Here is a 12,836-nt window from a genome sequence, read left to right on the forward strand (position 1 = left end):
AATCAAAATTTAAAAATTAATTTTATAAAAATGAAATCTTATTGAAATAAAGAAACAAAGTGAAGGATGGCAAAAGAGAAGAAGAATGATAATTTTGAAATAATATCAGATTTAGTACATCACTGAAATAATATCAGATTTAGTATATCACTGAAATAATATCAGATTTAAAATGTAAAATGTCAAAATCGCCCAAACCCTTCAAAACCCCCCCAAAAGGGTATTTTCGTCTCGAAACAGTGAAAAGAGATCATTTTTTAGATAAACGCTTAGTCCAAGGTTGTCTGGGGATATTTTTAAAGTCCAAGGTTCATTAACGAGATAAACGCATAGTTCAGGGACTATTTTTGTAGTTCACTCTAAATTTTAAATTCATGTGTTTGTTTCGGTTTTTAATCAAACTGGGAAAGTAATCAGAATCCCGGAACCAGGAGAGTACAACTTTCCTGGATTTTGAATCCTAACTTTTCTTAGGTATTCTTTTTTCCAATTTTAGGATGCTTATGTTTTTAATGCAATATAGTATAGTTTAATTATTATTATATTAATTAATTTTTTAAAAATAATTTTAAATTATAAATCTTACTTAATTTCAGTATAATAAATATTATAATTAAAATTATCATAATTATAACTATATGATTCTAATATTTATATATAATTGTTATTATCATAATAATAAATAATACTTTATTAATTAATTAAAATATAATTATATAATATAAATCATACAATAATAAATTATTATTATTATTTTTATTATTATTTTATAAATTAAAAATTAAACAATAAAATTGTACTGAAATTTTAAAATATAAATTTTAAAAATTATATCTATAAATATTTTAGTTATAATAATAATAATTATTATATTATTATAGTCATTTGTGATTATAATATAATACTCTATGTTACTATAAATACAATTATATTATTATATATTATGATGGATAGTTCATATTTAAACTATCTATCGTAATAATAAATATAATAATATAATTATTATCATTTATAATTAATAATTTATTAAAAAATTATATTATTATTATTTTTTTATAAATAATAATAATAATATGTTTATTTTTAGTTAGTGTTTAAATCATATATAAAATTTAATATTTTGATATATTTCAAACACAGGAAAGTAAAGTTATTAGGAATCATTTCCCTAGATTCATTTTCCAGGTAATCATTTTCCTTGCCAACTTTACTTTCCCGTCAACTTTTCTTCTTTATTCTTCCACGATTCGTAAGTCAAATCAAGTAGGGTCCGGACTAAATAATAATGAAGTCCATTAGAACCTCAACTAGGATTTTTATCATTTATGTTCATCTTCTATTTTCATGTGCTCTTTGATTTTCCGCAATAGACCATTGAAGGTCTATCATCCCCCCACCGTCCCTCTCCCTCTATATCACATATCAGAATCATTATCTTCAATTTTTCCGTTTGTTGTTTGTTGGATGGTTCGACAGAGTAGATAACTCGTGATTTGAAGCAATTAACTTTTTATAGTACTAAATTAAAATAGTTTTACACAAAAAAGTGAACACATGATGCTATCTCTCGATTCTATAGTCTATATATAACTTGCATGGGACATTGGGACTAGAATATCATGTCATATCTAGACATGCTCTGTTTTTGCTTTCTTTTTTGTTTAGTAGTATACCAAACCAAGTGAATAACATTGATTCGTTATTTTGGTGAGGAATTAGAAAAAAGTAAGATTGCAAAAGGAAAAATGAGGAGAGGGAAAGTAGTGTTGAAGAGGATAGAGAATCCATCAAATAGGCAGGTCAAATTCTCAAAGAGGAGAAATGGGCTATTGAAGAAAACTTTCGAACTTTCTGTGCTGTGCGATACTGAGGTTGCTCCATCGTCTTCTCACCTTCTGGAAAGGCTTGCCAGTTTTCGACTCACGAGTAGTTTTTCTTCCTATATTCATTTTTACTATTCAACTTTATATTCAGATTCTGATTACGTTTTTTGCTGCAGTATAAAAAGGACAATTACAAGGTACAAGATTAAATTAGGAATAACCCAAACTGATCGATGAACAAGGCATCACATCAATGGAGGTATGATTTGAGAAGAGTCATGTAACATATTGATATAATCGGGGTAAAACTAATGTACTTTAATTAAAGAAATCAACCCAAGTTTAATTTTATATCATTTGTTTAAAGCTTTTTATTTGCAATTAATTTCTCTTTATAAAAGAAATTATGGTAAAAGACAATGCTCTAATTAAATATATATGCAGGTGTGGAGAAACGAAATTGAGGAGATGAGTAGAACAATTGATGAGCTAGAAGCAAAAGAGAAGTACGAATTCCTACCCTCTCTGATACGTGCATATCTATAGGTAGATCCCCATATCTTTATTAATTAGTTAATTAGTGATTTGTATCTTTTTCATATATGTGTAGCATTATAAATAGGTGTCATTGTTATTCCTTTCCTTCAACGAATCAATGAATATATGAATTTACGTTTCTTTCTATTTTAGTTTAGTACTTTGTTTAAAGTTCGAGTTGTCGACGGGATTCCGCCTCCCATGACTTCTCTTTTATCTCTTCTATCGTCTCCGGCATCATGATAAGGGAAATACCCTTATCAAATTGGTGCTTTCATCCTCGAACTCATGGCCGAAGCCAATCTTCGTTCATGGCCGGAGATATCGCAAGCATCCGAAGGCTTGCAACTGAATTCAATAGCCGCAGCGTTGGAGTATATCCTCGCTTGGCATGCCCGACTTGAGACCCGGTTGATTGAACATGAGCGTAGGGCAGGAGCCACGTTCCCTCAGTTGCGCCCAGATCCTGACCCACCCGACGGCAATGGATCAGCCCCGACTTATGAGCGAGAACCCTACCCACAGCCACGTCAACCTACGTGCTGGGATTCACCTGGACGACCGATTCAGCAAGGAATTTCGGCATACGATTGGAAGCCCCCGACCGGCTGGCCACCGCCACCACCGCCTACATACGAGCTTAATCCCTACCGCCAGCCGTATTCGGAACCACCTGAACACCTGACCTATTTTGGCCAGAGTTGTTACGTGCAGCAGCAAGGTTCAGCCACAGAATACCACTCATGGCTCAACCAGCAGCTACCACCGCAGCCCGTGCTCTATCAGCCGCCGCCACAGCAGGAATACCAGCCCTTTCGACAAGTACCACCGCCACAGAGTCATTGTTGCTCAGCAGCGCCAATGCTTGCTGCACTGCCGCCGCCACCACCACCACCACGACAGCCCTCCTGCTCAGCAACAACAACACTGCCTGTTGTCCCGCCTCCCCCAGTCGCGATCTCTCCGTTGTGCAGCCCCGATATCTGTGGAATTAGATTAAATGAGTCGGATAATGAATGGAACTTGGATGGGAGCTTGAATGTTTCGGTCGTAGTCTCGGGAGTTGCTGATTTGGACGAGTCAGAGAGTAAAGCTGAAGGTCAAGTCATCATCTTCAAGAAGCCAAAGTCGACTATGGCAGATGATCGTTTCTTGCTAAACACCTTAACTTTGAAAACATGGGATATATATTCACTAGAGTTATATAAACCTCAGTTAGCAGATTTGATTGCTTTATCAGATATTACAACTAAGTGTGTTAGTGATTTGGATATGCATAATTCACCATTCATTCTCGATTTACCCATTCCGGTTGCAAAGTTGTACGAAGTGAGAAAATCATCTGTTCTCTGCCCATTTGACCCGGAGGGATGCCTCGCAAAGCTTCTGTTGTCGACGTTTTGCATTGCTTTTTGGTTTCCACCTTCAGGACAGGGTGGATTTTAACCGCGGGGGAGTTGATACGTGCATATCTATATGTAGATCCCCATATCTTTATTAATTAATTAATTAGTGATTTGTCATATCTTTTCCATATATGTTTAGGATATTTTCTTGTTCATTAAGTTAAGGGTATTTAGCATTCTAAATAGGTGTCATTGTTATTCCTTTCATTCAACGAATCAATGAATATATGAATTTACGTTTCTTTCTGTTTTAATTTAGTACTTTATTTAAAGCTCGAGTTGTGACGGGATTCCGCCTCCCGGGACTTCTCTTTTATCTCTTTTATCGTCTCCGACATCGTGATAAGGGAAATACCCTTATCACTCTCTTTCTCTGTTAAACTCCATTTTAGTATATGGTTGAATGTAAAATTCTTTTCTTCTGATGCACAAAACTACTATTCTAGTTCCAAATAAATGGAATCGTAACCGACCTCGCTAGGTAATAGGTGGTTTTGGTCCAAAACTTTTGGCTAATTTTGGATATTTTTATAGAGTAAAGGCCAAAATTGGTCCTGAACATATGGTCATTTTACGTTTTTTGTCCTAAACATTATCTTTTGGATTTTGTGGTCCTGAACATATGGAAATTTGATCATTTTGGTCCTCCGTCAACAATTCCGTTAAAAACTAACGGTCAACGAGTTTAATCCCGATTTTGACCACATTAAACATTTAATTTTGACTTTTTACTACCTAATTAATTCCCTAATTATTTTTTATAAATATTCTTTTAAAATTAGAATTAAATATTCTCAATCCTCTTTCTCTTCCCCTCATCCTTCGCCATTTTCAATTTTCACATTTCACACCACGTAATTCTCACTGCAAACGGTTAAAACAGTCTGAATTCGCATCAAAGTTTGCGCCTTTATTGGGGAAGCTTCCACTTCTCGTCTCCTTTTGCTGCAGTAGCTGCCATTCTTGATCTGGGTTTTTGCTGATGGAGGGCGGCGGCGGTAGGGGACAAGGGAGCGGCGTGGTCGGAATGGAGAGCCCGCGGATGAAGCTGCGGGCCCATCGAGCATTCGGGTTGGATCCCGACGAGGCGGTGTCTTCGCCGATGACAAGGCAGAAGGCGGCAGCGGCGAAGCAGATTATTGAGAATCACTACAAGAATTACATGCTGGGGTTGCAAGATCGAATGGAAAGGTGAAATCTTGTTACATTTTAGATTTGATTTGCTGTGTTTGTAATTGCTCGTTGAAGGTTTATTCTTGATTGGATTTTTACTTGATTTGGTGAAATTGAAGTAGATTAATTATAATTATTTTATGTATTAAAAATAATTAGGAGTAAAAAATCAGAATTAAAAGTTTAATGTGGTCAAAATCGGAATTACATTAGTTTTTAACGAAAATGTTGACGGAGGACCAAAATTATCAAATTTCCATATGTTCAGGACCACAAAATCCAAAAGATAATGTTTAGGACCAAAAACGTAAAATAGCCATATGTTAGGATCAATTTTGGCATTTACTCTATTTTTATGTAAATTTTGTGAATAGTTTTTTCATGACTTTTCTTGGTTATGTCCTCTCGAAACAAATGTCGTTCACGATTTCAAAATCTGAATTCAAATGGGACATGTAGAACTCAAAAGTCATTTTCGATTATGTTCGACATAGCTGGTTATAATTCTAAAATTTGAACTGAAAATCTGATTCCTAACCGAATTGGCAGTTTGGTTAAAACTGAGCATCTTTCTGCATAAGTGTTCGGTTAAAACCGATATCTTTATGCACAAGTGCACGATTGTCGGAACATCATATAGTATGTCGTGCGTTTGCGTACTAGCTAGTCAAAAATTGAACATACACATCCATCTATGCAAACAGTGGCAGACGCAGGGTTTTAACGTTGGGGGTCCAATATATTGATAACAATTGTTGGTTTTTTTTTAATGTCGGCGTAGCCGAAAGTTAAGACAAAGATGCTGAAGAGCCTTAAGTCAGCGAGGTATGTTTAAATCAAAAATCTCCCGATCCAGAGAATCCACTAGACACCGAGTCTAGGAACTCAGAGAACCTTTGGGTTACCTGTCGTAGGGAACACAATCACTTCCTTAGCTTTTCAAAACCCTCAACCCGCTATGCTATAAAGGTTAGTACAGAGAAGCAGGGATCGAATCCACAGAGACAAATGCGTAAGTAAACATGCTAAAAGATCTGGAAACTATTTTTTGGCTGCTGCCACGTAATTTTTTTCGGGGTTGAGATTTAATTCCTAGGCTTGGGAAATGAAATGTTCTATTCTAACAGCTAGATCTAGGCAGAGACAACATAACATGCATAATAACCAAAAGCATTCGAAACAACTACTGGACTTGGTAAACGACTTCCTAAATTAGACTAGACAGAGGAAAAACGAAACGTGGGGACCATTTCCCTAAACGGCATAGTACGACGGAAAAAAGCTGCAGATTAACCAACTAAAGGACTAACTAACAACGACATCATCTTCTCTAACTTTTATCATGAAATAACCGATGCAAAACAGAGCAAGCAAGGATCAAAACATGGCAAACGAAATTAAAACGATTAACACAAAGAACTACTGAAACTAAAACAGATCTACGATTACTAAACGAGGTAAACACACAAACAGAAATCAACTATCATATCCATGCATACGTGAACACATCCAGACATCGGACGCTTCATCCACTCCGGATCCAAGCCATCCACAACAATCAAACACCATTTTCATCTCCAATCTTCGCAGATCTAAACAAGCCAACCAATCAACTACTCCGCGCAATTCAAACTCCAACATCACATCAAACATCAACAAGCATCGAAAGCAAGAGGAAATATAAAGATGGCATAAAACAGAACATAAATGTAAATCCCATAATAAAATAGTGCGATATCCAACGAGATTATAACAAAATACGACCGAGCTTCGAACAGTGAAGACTCGGGAAATCCGAAATGTAAACAGAAAGCAAATGAACGATTGTATCTTCGCCTCCGTGGAGACGGTGTTACACCACAACTGAATCAGAAACGTGAACCCCCCAAGATGATTCCCCTAAAGGTGTGTAGAAAAATGGAAAAGCTAAGCTAAGAACCGATGTTGAGAAAAGATCCTTTTCATGTTGAACGCGTGCTCTTATTTATAGTGGGTAGAGCTTCTAGACTATTCTTGTGATTCTCATTTTGCTCTCCGTTTGGATGCTCCTTCCTCTAGCAACTCTTCCCTCTTCTGCTCACTTCTCCTGCCAACTTCTTCCTCCAGGTAATCTTCTTCTTCTTTCTGGGGCTGGCGGTTTCTCTACACACCTGGCTTATAAAATCTTGTTAGACCCAGGAAATCACAGAATTTATCCCCATAACCAATGCATGAAATTAGCCTTATCAAACTGCTCACACTTAAACCATACTTGTCCTCAAGTATAAAGACAAGAAAAAGAAATAAGGCAAATTTCAATGCATGGTTATTCCATGACCGACACACTAAAAACTCCTAGACCTAGACACCCTACTGACATACAAAAGAAAAGGAAAGAAAAACAAACACTTAAGAAAATAAAACACATAGGCATGAATTAGTTCAGATTTTTAAGCATCCGTCCCCACAAGTTTAAGGTCAATCCAATAGTCTACACTCTCCAAATCTTCCCATTCTCTTCTTCCACCTAGTTGGTTTGTCAGCTTGTTCAGATAGCCTTATATATATATATATATATATATATATTTTTTTTTCCCTCCTATTCTCCTTTCTATATTTTTCTCCCTAAGCATCAGGTGGCAGTCCCCTTTTTAAATTGTTAGCACTCGATGTTAAGGCTTATAACTCACTGATATTACGGGGCTTCACAACTAGATCCGCTAAGGAATCTTCTATCTTCTTCACTTCTTCCAAACCGATTTTAGCTTATTAAGGAAAGAGGCCTCAAAGTTGCAGTGCATCCTATTTTCAATTACTCTCCCTAAGGGAATCTTGCCTTATTAGCCTTGCTAATTCATGCTTAAAACACATAACCTAAAAAAAACTTACTAACTCCTAGACTTAGGGACTCTTACAAATGCTGAGCACAAACTGTACCAACTCTCCTACCCCCTCCCTCCCACTTCACTCCAGCTTGTCTCCAAGCTATCCTAGTGAAGGGGGAAATAAGGGAGTTGGTGCACATAATCAAAACAAAAAAAAAAGAAAACTTCTCACACTTAGACCGTACCACGGGCTAAGTGGGAGAAAACAATTACACAAAACAGAAACATCATGCTGAATATATACATAAACTTCTCACACTTAGACCAAGAATTGGGCTAAGTGGGAGAAAACCACATTATAACAGAAAAAAAGCATGCTTATTTAAATAAAACTTCTCACACTTAGATCAAAGATTGGGCTAAGTGGGAGAACACACAGAAAAACAACTATACATGCTCAACACAAACAAAACATAAACATATAAAACAAAAACTAAACAACTGAAAATAAAATTTACTCGGTCAATGGGGGTTTCAATTCTGAGTCTGGCTCCCTTGGGAGCCAGACCTGGGTGGTACGTTGGGGCGGTTCACTTTCAACTTCTTCTTTGACGGTGATGCCGGCGTTTCCTCCTCAGAGATCACAGGGGTTTTCGACATGGGCTTTCTTACTAAGACGGACGCAAAGGCTGGAGATGCATGTGAGGCTACCAAAGGCTTAGAGTGGGGTGGTAGCTGCTGTTGGGAGGAGCTTCCCTGACCGGGCTGCCTAATCACGTTACTTGGTCCAGAGGGCAGCTTCTGCTGGGTCTGGGGAAACATCTCCCCCAACCATTCTGCCATCTTCTTCATAATCCTGACCGCATCGGTCATCCTATCATTTTGGGCAGATGACCGCTCGGCTAGGGCATCCAGACTCCCCTTAATCCCCTGCAGCTCTTTCTTGACTCCACCGGTCTCCTCTCTCATCACAACCATCTCTTTCTGCGGCTCGTCCACGTCCACAGTGGTCACCTCCTCCATCAGGATCGGTTCACGCTTCACCTTGTCCACATTTGCCCCTACATCGTAGAAGCAGACCTCTTCTCCCTCCATGTACAACAACCCTTTGTTAAAGAAATAATCCAGACTAAACACCTCTGGTGGCTCACACATTGTCACATCTGGTTCCGCCTTCCCGAGCTTCAGGATGTAGTTACGTTGTATGTAGGCACCCAGCAAGTGACAAGTGTACATGTGGCGAGAGGTGTTTGCGGCCACTTGATGGCAGGCTTGTGCTAACCAGTATCCAAAGTGGACTTTAATACGTTTAGCCATGCACCATGTGAAGTATAACCCAGTGGTGATGAGGGCAGAGCTCGCGGTTCCCATCAAATTGTAGCCAATAAACTCTTGCGCAAATCTTAAGAGATGGTTTGTGATGTGTAAGCCTCTCGAAACACTTGTCTTGAATTTACCACTTCTTCCATGCGTGATGGACTCCCATGCGGTCTGAGGTGAGAATCCTGGGGTATGCTTTGGCGGTCCAAACATCCGCTCATTCCAGATCCCTTCATCATCTTCAGCAGTTGTGAACAATCCCATCCTCAGAGACCATTCCCTAATGCTCATCTCGTGCTCTATGTTGAAAAGGCGGAAAGAGATCACATCTGCATCCGGGTCAATGGTTGCCTTGATCTTGAATGTCGAGAAGAACTCCCTCGCTGCTATGAGCGGTACCTCCTGATCACTATGATTTAGCAACCATTCGAAGCCAATGTCCTTGATGTAAGACAGGAATTCCTCTTCTAACTCGATGTACTCCAGAACCTTCAGATCAAAGCGCTTCCCTGACTTGGCCAACTTGCCCACTGCACTCTTGTCCTTGTATGTCTGTGCTCGCTTGGGTCATCAAACTTCACCATGGACGTCGGGAGTTTTCTTGTTAACCAGATCTCTGTCCGCTCGAAATTAGGCACCTCTTTTTCTTCAGACTTTTCCTCTGACTCGGGCTCCTCTGCTGGACTGCCAGGTCTGGGAAATTTTGATGGTGCACAGGGCGGCGTCAGTGCTTCCTCCTTGATCGAGGAGATTCGCTGCAATTTCCTGGACTTAGGAGCAGCCACTGTCTTACCCTTCCTTTTGCGCTCCATGGCTTTCCGGTGCTCCTCTGCAGTATCCACCTCTCCTTCAGACCCACGATTCTCTCCTTCATCCACCTCATCCAGCAGACTCCTTCTCGTCCTTCTCTTGAACTTTGGTTTCACCGGTGAATATTCTGGCACCTCGTCCAGATCTACAACTTCCAATGGCCCATCATCCGTAGGCCCTTTTTCTTCAGCAATAACGGGGACCTCATCCCCTCCAGAATTTATAGGGATTTCTCCCTTGGCAGACATGGTCGGGGTTTCCCCCTTAGATAGTTTCGGAGTCTCCTCCTCAGGTTTTTCAGGGATTTCTCCCTCAGATACGATTGGGGTTTCCCCCTTAGATTTCCCAGGGATTTCTCCCTAAGTACACACGGTCGGAGTTGCCCCCTCAGATTCAAACGGGGTTCCCCCCTCAATATACAGACTTCAACACATGGGTTCCCCCTCCACAGACTTCACAATAGGGCTTTCCCCCTCAACAGACGGTAATACAAATATGTTACCTTCCCTCGCGGCTCCATTCACAGAGTAGTCCACCGCCATCCCATCAATCTCGTCCGCGAAACCGCTGACGCTCTCCTCTTCAGGTCCATCACCACCCTTTCCCTGCTCTCCGATGCCTGGGCTCGGCCCAGTTTCTGCATGTGATAGATCTTGGGGTTGGGCTCCTTCTGAGTGTGGAATAGGTGGTTGGGCCGTTGATTCGTGGTATCATCTGCGGTTGTTGGCGGATCGCCGAAAAGCGGGATAAGATTCTCATGGCCTCCTCTTTACTGCCAAATTTCTCCTCCAACTCTTTAAAAACGCCTCCTCCTCGGGATTTCCGACGGTAGGGGGTTCTGGAATGGGAGTTGGGCGTCACTCCGAGCATATATCGAGGACTGGAAAGGTCGCCAGAACCGGCGGCTGTTTGGACGAATCGCCGGACGGTAGTTTGGTGGAGGGGTCCTCCTTCCTCGCAATAGGATTCTGGGCCTTCTCCATGGTTTCTTCCTGCACACACTTGCAAAACTAGGGTAAAATTTGGGTTAGGGTTTGGGAGAAATTTGGGGAAAATAGAGAAGAGAATTGTGAGAGTAGAGAGAGAAAAGTTGGTTGAAATTTTTTATGTGAAAAGAAAAGGCGATGGGCTTTTCAGGGTGGGCAGGCGAACGGTTTCTCGGTGATGTAAGCAACCGTACGACCACTAGAAAAACGGAATTTGAAATTCAAAAAGTAACTGCCTTCCCTCCAAATTCTCACTGTGAAAACTCTTCCTCCCCTAGCAACTCACAATTCCAAAAAAAAAAATGAAACACCAAATTTTCGAGTCGAGGATCATGAGTGACAGAACAATTTCCCCAAAGAGTTTGGTGCTTCAAAAATATTTTTGGAAGATTAAATTTTTAATTTGTTTGGATTTTTCTTATATTAGAAAGCACTTAAACTATTTACACTAGCAAACGAGTATTCTCAAGACTTCCTAGGTTAGTGTACAGATAAACTTCTATTCCCCATTTTACCTGACCTAGGAGTTCATTGAGAATATCCATTTGCCTGACCAATTAGGAAATAAAAGCAGATGCATGCAGTGGCCTTTCTTCCACCACATGCAGATCTGCATTATCCCTATACCTTCACCCTGTGTCCATTGACTAGGAAAGGAACCGAGTTTGGGGCGCTTCCTTGGATCTCCACTGGTCCATTTGCTCGAAGGCCAATGATCGTGTATGGTCCTATCCATTTGGATTTCAACTTCCCAGGCATAAGTTTGAGCCGAGATTGAAAAAGAAGTACTTTCTGCCCTACTCGTAGTTCCTTGACCCGGAGATTCTTATCATACCACAGCTTAGTTCTTTCTTTATACCACATGGCTGAGTCAAATGGCTCCAGTTCTTGTAGTTGCAGCTTCCGTTCTTCTTCACAGGCCGACGCCCTCATATTCATCTCTTTTAAGGCCCAGTATGCCTTGTGTTCCACTTCCACGGACAGATGACACATCTTACCGAACACCAACCTATAAGGTGACATCCCGATCGGTGTTTTGTAAGCAGTCTTGTATGCCCATAGAGCATCGTCAATGCGCTTACTCCAATCTTTCCTCGTGGTATTCACCGTTTTTTCCAGAATGCTTTTGATTTCCCTATTCAAGACTTCAGCTTGACCATTTGACTGGGGGTGATATGGTGAAGACAGCCGATGATGCACACTGTATTTTCTCATCAAAGCCTCTATGGTGCAGTTGCAGAAATGCGTTCCCTGGTCTGAGATAATAGCTCTGGGTACCCCATACCTGTTGAAAATATTGGCCTTCAGAAATTTAGCTACTTCCTTTGATTCACAGGTGGATGTAGCCTTTGCCTCTATCCATTTGGATACATAATCCACTGCAACCTAGATGTAAGTGTTACCATGAGAAGACGGGAACGGTCCCATGAAATTCATTCCCCAGACGTAAAAATTTTCACAAACTATTATTGGCACTTGAGGCATCTCATATCTCCTTGAAATCCCTCCTGTTTGTTGACATCTTTCGCAAACTTGACAGAATTCAAAAGAATCCTTGTTCAGGGTTGGCCAATAGAATCCGCTATCCAAGACCTTTCTGGCAGTTTTCCTGGTTTCGAAATGACCTCCATACGCCAGGGCGTGACGATGGTTGAGAACATCCCTCTGTTCCAACTCTGGAATGCATCGTCGAATTACTTGGTCTGAGCACATCTTCCAGAGATAAGGATCATCCCAGAAATAATATCTAGCCTCACTCCTTAGCTTCATCTTCTGGGCCCGGGAAATTTCTTGGGAAGCTGGCATTTCTCCTGTGACTAAGTAATTAGCCAGGTCAGCGAACCATGGCTCTGCATTCAACGGATGCTTCCCTTTGTCTGAAGTTCCTGGACCTGTTACCACCAACACTGCTTCCCAGTTGATAGGTCTAGCAGATTTCCATAGATAATAAAGATGTTCCTCGGGGAAGGCATCAAA

General features: G+C 40.2%; 1 pseudogene; it reads left to right on the plus strand.

Moving 5' to 3' along the window:
* Positions 1-1,745: 1,745 nt before the first annotated feature.
* Positions 1,746-12,836, plus strand: part of LOC125195046 — a 31,587-nt pseudogene continuing 20,496 nt past the window's right edge.

Source organism: Salvia hispanica, chromosome 6 (assembly GCF_023119035.1).
Source record: "Salvia hispanica cultivar TCC Black 2014 chromosome 6, UniMelb_Shisp_WGS_1.0, whole genome shotgun sequence".
Classification (NCBI taxonomy): domain Eukaryota; kingdom Viridiplantae; phylum Streptophyta; class Magnoliopsida; order Lamiales; family Lamiaceae; genus Salvia; species Salvia hispanica.